This window comes from Crocuta crocuta, unplaced genomic scaffold, assembly GCF_008692635.1.
Source record: "Crocuta crocuta isolate KB4526 unplaced genomic scaffold, BGI_CrCroc_1.0 scaffold267, whole genome shotgun sequence".
Lineage (NCBI taxonomy): Eukaryota > Metazoa > Chordata > Mammalia > Carnivora > Hyaenidae > Crocuta > Crocuta crocuta.
In genome coordinates, this window is record NW_027531899.1 from 4677607 (window position 1) to 4684510 (window position 6904).

The 6904-nt window shown below is 53.6% G+C and overlaps 1 protein-coding gene across 1 annotated transcript in view; it reads right to left on the reverse strand.

Moving 5' to 3' along the window:
* FXYD3 (FXYD domain containing ion transport regulator 3) overlaps positions 1–6904 on the reverse strand; it is a 13584-nt gene that overhangs the window by 3616 nt on the left and 3064 nt on the right. The gene's annotated exons all lie outside the window — the stretch shown is intronic.

Below are 6904 nucleotides of genomic sequence, written 5' to 3' on the forward strand. Positions count from 1 at the left end.
AGCATCCAAGATAAGCCCCCATGTGTGGCCCAGTCTCCCCCTCCCCCAGCCCTGCCCCACTGCCACAAGCACACACTGTCAAAACGTTGATAGCAAGAGCTAACACGTCCTCTGACCCACCCCGTGCTGGGCACTGCCCAGTGACCTTGCTGCGTCTTCACCCATTTCACCGCCCCACCCCCACCCCACCAACCCCAGACGTGATCTGTCCTATCCTTCATTTCACTGATGGCAAACACATGCCCTCGCTAATCCTGGTGAAAAGCCTTCTGCCATTCCCTGCTGTGTCCCCGCGACTCCTGTGCACAGCTGAAGAGAGTGACCCCGTCTCTCTCCATAACCCACCATACAACCCCCACCCCGTATTCCTTCCTGTTTCTTGCACAGACTTCTTCGGTTCCTGTACACTCAGGTGCTGGGAATCCTCTCGGCTGTTAATCCTTTAGGGTGGACTCAAAATTTTAGTTTGAATGTCCATTTCTTACAGGAAGGGGGTCTGCAGCTTTGCGAAGCATTGCTACGGTGCTTAGGACCCCACAAATGTGGGGATAGGAGCTGGAGTGAGCGTGCAGGTGGTTCCTCACCAAGTCACCCCGAGATGATACTAATACTAGGAATAGGAGCTAGTGCTGGGGGCCCCTGGGTGGCTCTTGATTTCATCCTAGGTCATGATCTCATAGTCTGTGAGTTCAAGCCCCACATCCGGCTCTGGGCTGACAGCGCGGAGCCTGCTTAGGATTTTCTCTCCCTCTCTGTCCTTCCCCCCACCAAATAAATAAACTTAAGAAACAAAGAGCTCGCGCTTAAGTGAGCGTTTCCCCCATGCCAGGCGCTGTTTCAGCTCTATCCATTTATTCACTTACACAATCTTCACAGCTTGATGGAGCCGGCTCTGTGGTTACCCCACGTTGTCGTCACAACCCTGTAACCCCTGCTAACTCAGCTCAATGCCGCATGCTGTCCCCCGGGACCCAGGGTCCCAGCTCGGAAGCTTCTGTCCATGGAATTCACCACGTCCCCCCAGCTCTCAGGGTTCCGTTCCTCCCCATCTCGGGCCCCTCCCAGCATCCTTGGCACAGGGCGTGGATGAGCGCTCTTAGCAGTGCCCCAGCCCCTGGGCGACATTTCCAGCCTGGGCGTCCCACAGTGCAGGCCGCTGGGAGCTGGCGTCTGGGCATCTGGCCTCGCCTTCCGGCTTAGGCTCTGGAAGAGGCTCGTGAGCCGCTCCTGATGAATGTGATGTCGGTGTGAAGGCTCAGAGAGGAGGACAGCCTGCAGATGGAGGCCCTCCCCCACCTCTCCTTTCCTGCCCTGCAGGCCCCAACACTGCTTCCATAGCCGTCTCTCCCAACCGCCCACCCGCGGCTGTCTCCTCTGCTCCCCTGTGATGGTGGCCAAGCCCTTCAAGCCTGTGCAGGAGGACTCCCTCGTCTCCCAGAAATTCCCTACCCGACTCCCCATTTTATAGCTTTCCCAGGAAGCCACCATCCCCTTTTCCAAGAGGTCTTCAGGACCCACACATCCCCAATCCCTAGACACCTCAAGTCCCCCCAGGCACCCACCCATCCACTATGACCCTCAACCCAGCCCTGACCCACCTGGATACTCCAGCCCGCCCAGGCACACCTCTGCAGCCTTATCCACCCAGATACCCGCCATCCAGATGCTTCTGGTCCACTCAGACATCCCCGATTTCCCAGTCACCCTGATCCCATGTGTGGGCCTTACTCTCATCCCAGCTGGCTCACCCAGCCCCCTGAAGGGAGAATGATGGGGGGCAGGGGAATCACGTTAACGGAAGGAGCTTTCTCTAATCTACTGCCCCTTGCCCCCCAGAAAAGATCCTTAAAGGGAGGAGGTTCTAGTGGCTTTAACAGAGAGAAGTGGAGGGAGCAGCAGAGCCAAGAGGCTGTTGGAAGGAGGGGCCCCCAGCCGCTCACCTGTGTGGCTCCCCTGGCTGCTTGGAAAGTTCCAGGAGGGAAGGGAGAGAATGTGGCTGCTGAGCCTGAGACCTGCCTTTATCCGCAGCCGCCACGCCCTAAGCAAACCTGGGCAGGTAGAGAACAAGTTGGACTCCCTAAAGCTCAGGGGCTCTCTCACCCCATTCCTGCTCTTAAAGAGACAGCTTCCACACCCTTCTCCCCTACCACCAATGCCAGGGAGCTCCCTGCGGTCCCCAGGGTCACAGCAGCCTCAGGTGCGGCAAAGGGAGAGTAGGATGGGCTGGAATTCTGCCCTTCACCTCAAGGCAGGGGGCTTTCTTCAATCTCCTACCCCTGTGCAAAGCACCTGGCAGGAAGAAGGTCGGGATCTTTAGCAGAAGAGCTTCCGTCTGGCAGACCAGTGAGTGAAGGTCATGCTCCAGGGTCCTAATCTAATTTCTTTTACTTAAGATTGTGTGCTGTGCCTGATTGTGTGCGAGATATCTAAAGTCCCCGTTGCTTTTGACAGTTTGAGGGTCAGCAGAAGATGCTGATATGACCAAGGTCATGGGGGGTGGGGGTGCATGGAGGTCAGAGGTGGAGGTGGGGGCGGGGGCTATTGGGCTTTAGACCATGGCCTCTTCCCCCTCATGCCCGTCATGCCCTGGAGAGACTGGGAACTGGTGTCTGAGCACCAGGCAGACCTTCCTAGCTCAGGCCCTTCCCAAGGGTGCAGAGAGCCAGATGCCTGGGTCTACGCAGCGGGTGTTGGGGCGGAGGCTGCCTCCCACTCCGGATAAGGCCACTGCACTGTGCAAGGCTCCCTTCCTCTCCCTCCTCCCTCTCCTCTCCTCCTGCCCCTCCTCCTCATGGCATTCCTTCTGGCTGGGGTCTGTGTGGGTCCCCACATGGTCCTCGTTGGGGTGCCCCCTCCCCCCAATTCTGCCTTTTTAGACAGAGGGACTTTTGTCTGGGGGCTGGATGGAGAACAAGGCGCCTTTGAGTGGCTGGCGGAGGATTGGGGTCACGGGGAGGGGCAGGGCCAGGAAAGGGTGGCTCTGCACTGGCCACCAGCTGGACTCCGGGCGACCCCCATCATCATCTCTGGGGGTGGAGAGGAGGGCTGCAGGAGCCAGGCCAGGGAGAGTGCGGAGCACAGTTTGGGGAAAGGGGGTTTCCGAGGTCAAGGCTCTGCTGGGGGTTGTCTGCAAGGGCCAGGGAGAAAGGGCCCCCCACTTCCGAACAGGGAGGGATGGAGAGGCAAGGAAGGCACACCCAGACACATGCTTTCTTTATGTGGCTCCCTGAGGCCATTTTTCAACCCCAGGCCCTAGACTAGGACACGGCCTCCCTGACTCCCATTAAGAAGGGGCCAATCCCTTCAGGGAGTGGAGGAGGCACTCAGGGTGGAGCTCAGTTCAAGTGGGAAGTTCGGGGGAGACAGAAACAGTGTTAAGGGGGGTCTGGGGGGAGGGTCCCTGTCCAGCTAAGGGGGGGGGTCTTTGTCTGGGGGGAAGATAGCATCTCTTGCTCAGACATTTCAAATTACAATGCCCCTGAAGACCCCTTTGATGGTCTTGGGAGTTGAGTGGTGTCTCCCTCTGCTGGGAAGTCCAAGAACTGCAGGCATCGGAGAGCGAGAAGGGGCGATGGCTCCGTGGTGGCTAAGCTGTCCTCCACCTGTGCTGGAGTCTGTAGACTCAGATGCCGAAGGGGCCAGGCAAGAATTGTGAACACGAGAAGCAGGACAGGCAGGAGACCATAAGGCACCCTGGCAACCAGGCAAACGGGAGAACTACTGTCCTGTTTAAAAGGCAGCCACGTGGACAGAGACGGAAGTTTCTCCCAGACGTCTCGCTAAGGGAAGAAACAAAGATGTATAGAAGTACGCTACCATTTGTGAAGGGGAAAGGATGTATATGCATACACTTGTTCATGCATAAGGTATCTTTGGAGGCTGGCACCCAGGGCTGGGGAGGAGTGGGGGGAGGCTGGGGGATGGGGTGGAGATAGACTCCCTCTTGTACCTTTTGAATTTTATATTCGAAAAAATATCCTGCCTCGAAAAAAGTGCCATTAAGAGTATTAAAGGATAGGGGCGCCTGGGTGGCTCAGTCGGTTGAGCAACTGACTTTGGCTCAGGTCTCGATCTCACAGCTCAGTTGGTGAGTTCGAGCCCAACGTTGGGTGGAGAGATTACTTTAAAAAAAAAAGTTGGCTCAGATTTTTAAACAAATTTTAAAGGTTTAAAAAATTAGGCAAGTCCAACAAAACACACCTAAGGACTGCTTTCATGCTGGGGGAGAAGCTTCTGGCAGCTTCATTTCCTGAGTCTTTCATCATGGAGGCCTTGCATTCAGATATACAGTCATCTATGGGGCTTTAACCCAACCCAGGCCAACCATAACTTCCCCTAGGGCTGGACCAGAACCTTCCACATCCATGTGTGTGTCGGCCTGGGGCTGGGGCTTCTGACTTGAGACCCCCATGTGGATGCGGGAAGGTGAGCACACTGACACTTGGGGGTAGGGTCTGCAGAGAGTAGTGGGTGTGGCTCCTTACATCCTTTGGGGGTTGGATATCTTTTGGGGTGTCTTTAGGCCAACATGACTTCAGTCGTTTCTAAAGTCCCTCTTCTCTATTTTTATATATATATATTCATATCATCTTTTATATGTAAACATCTGTTATTATCACATAGATAAAAAAGTCATTAGAAATATTTCTCCTTCATTTTGCTTCTGACATCATTTGGCACGAAAGCATCTGCTTTGGCTGTGATTGGCTGTGATTCCTCGGTATCCTCGGAATTGTTGCAGCACAAGGAAAACCAAACCTACAGACAGCTTCTGAGCATCACAAGGTTTTCAGAAAAGCCGAATTAAGTCAAAGCTGTAAGGTGTTATGTAGTGTTATTAATTTGGGTTTTGCCACTTGCTTGTGATGCTCAGGAGGGCCCAAACCCAACCCGTGTACATGTTGCCTTTGGTTCACAAAGTGTTGCAAAAAGGAATAGTTGCCAACATTGAAACATCTGGATGTTTCCAACACAGTAAGCTGCATTCCAGCCTCTCGTGCGGGATGCGGCCTAACCGGGCCCACATACTCACTTGGCAGCAGTGGCTGGAGGGGCAGGTCCATCTCTCTGAGGTGACCCAGGCCCCGTATCCCCCTGGTCTGAGGCTTCATGGGAGGGTATGTGGGAAGGGAGACCCCCCTCCCATCTCAGACCTGCTTTCGCCTTGGGGCCACCATTACAGCACAGAACCTGGGCAGAGGCAGCCCAGGGTGGATCAGGCGTGGTTTAGGCAGGAAAGACCCCAGAACTGTCATCCCAAATCTGCCCACGGTGAGGGAAAAAGGCACAACTGAGGGGAAAAGGCAAAATTCCAGAAAAGCGTGGTCGCGTTTTGTGACTTCCTCCCGAGAAGGCGCTGACGAGTGTTTCACAAGGCCAGCCTGCTCAGTGCAGGGCAGGAGAAGAGGTCTCGGATAACAATAATAACTAGGGTACCGATATGCGGCCTGAAAGGAGACGAGGCAAAATATGAAGAATTGGTGGATCTCCATGAAGGATATCTGGGTTTGCCGTACGCTCTATGTAACACTCCTGTCATTACAAAAATTCAAAATAATAGTTGGGGAAAATGAATAAAAATTGTAAAATTAAACACGAAACAATTAACTGTAAGATAAAAAAAATAATGGGGGCGCCTGGGTGGCTTAGTCGGCTAAGCGTCCGACTTTCGCTTAGGTCATGATCTCGCAGTTCGTGGGTGGGTTCGAGCCCTGCATCGGGCTCTGTGCTGACTGCCAGCTCAGAGCCTGGAGCCTGTTTCAGAGTCTGTGACTCCCTCTCTCTCTGACCCTCCCCTGCTCATGCTGTCTCTCTCTCTCTCTCTCTCCTAGAAATAAATAAAACATTAAAAATTTAAAAGAAAAAGATTGCTTTGAAAAAAAAATAATGGCAAAAGAATGGAGGAAGAAGTAAATTCAGAATTGGCGAAGCCAATAGTTAAATGAACAGAATTTATTTTTTTTTATGTTTATTTAATCGGCTTTTGAGAGAGGAAGAGAGCAGGAGTGGGGGACGGGCACAGAGAAAGAGGGAGACACAGAATCCGAAGCAGGCTCCAGGCTCCGAGCTATCAGCACAGAGCCTGATGCAGGGCTCAAACTCTGGAACCATGAGATCATGACCTGAGCCGACTGAAGTCAGATGCTTAAGTGACTGAGCCACCCAGGTGCCCCTAAAGGATCGGACTTAGAGACTTTGTATTCATGCGTGTAGCACATAGTATGTAGTGAATATTATGCACATTTGTTTCTTTTTTAAAAATTTAAAAATGTTAAATTTTTAACATTTATTCATTTTTGAGAGACAGAGAGAGACAGAGCATGAGTGAGGGAGGGGCACAGAGAGGGAGACACAGAATCTGAAGCTGGCTCCAGGCTCCGAGCTGGCAGCTCAGAGCCTGACTCGAGGCTCAAACCCATGAACTGTGAGATTATGATCTGAGCCCAAGTCGGACGCTTAACCGACTGAGCCACCCAGGCGCCCCTTCAAAAAATTCTTTTAATGTTTATTTATTTTTGAGACAGAGAGACAGAGGGTGAGTGGGGGAGGGGCAGAGAGAGAAGGAGACACAGAATCTGGAACAGGCCTCAGGCTCTGAGCTGTCTTGAACCCACCAACCCGGAGATCATGACCTGAGCCTAAGTCGGGCGCTTAACTGACTGAGCCACCCGGGCTCCCCTATGTACATTTGTTTCTTTGGAGATAAAAGTTTGTGTGCTATATTTCCCCTCTTTCAATGTCTTCCTTTTCCTTCCCTTGGATGGGTTGCCCTTGCCTGACCCCTGCGTGCCCAGCTCTGTTCTTCCCTGGCTGTGGGTGCCCTTCCCCCTCCTGGCTGCCCGGCCCCGCCCGCTGGGGCCCCCCAGGCTCCAGGACAGGCGCTGGGGCTGGCAGGCTCCCGCCT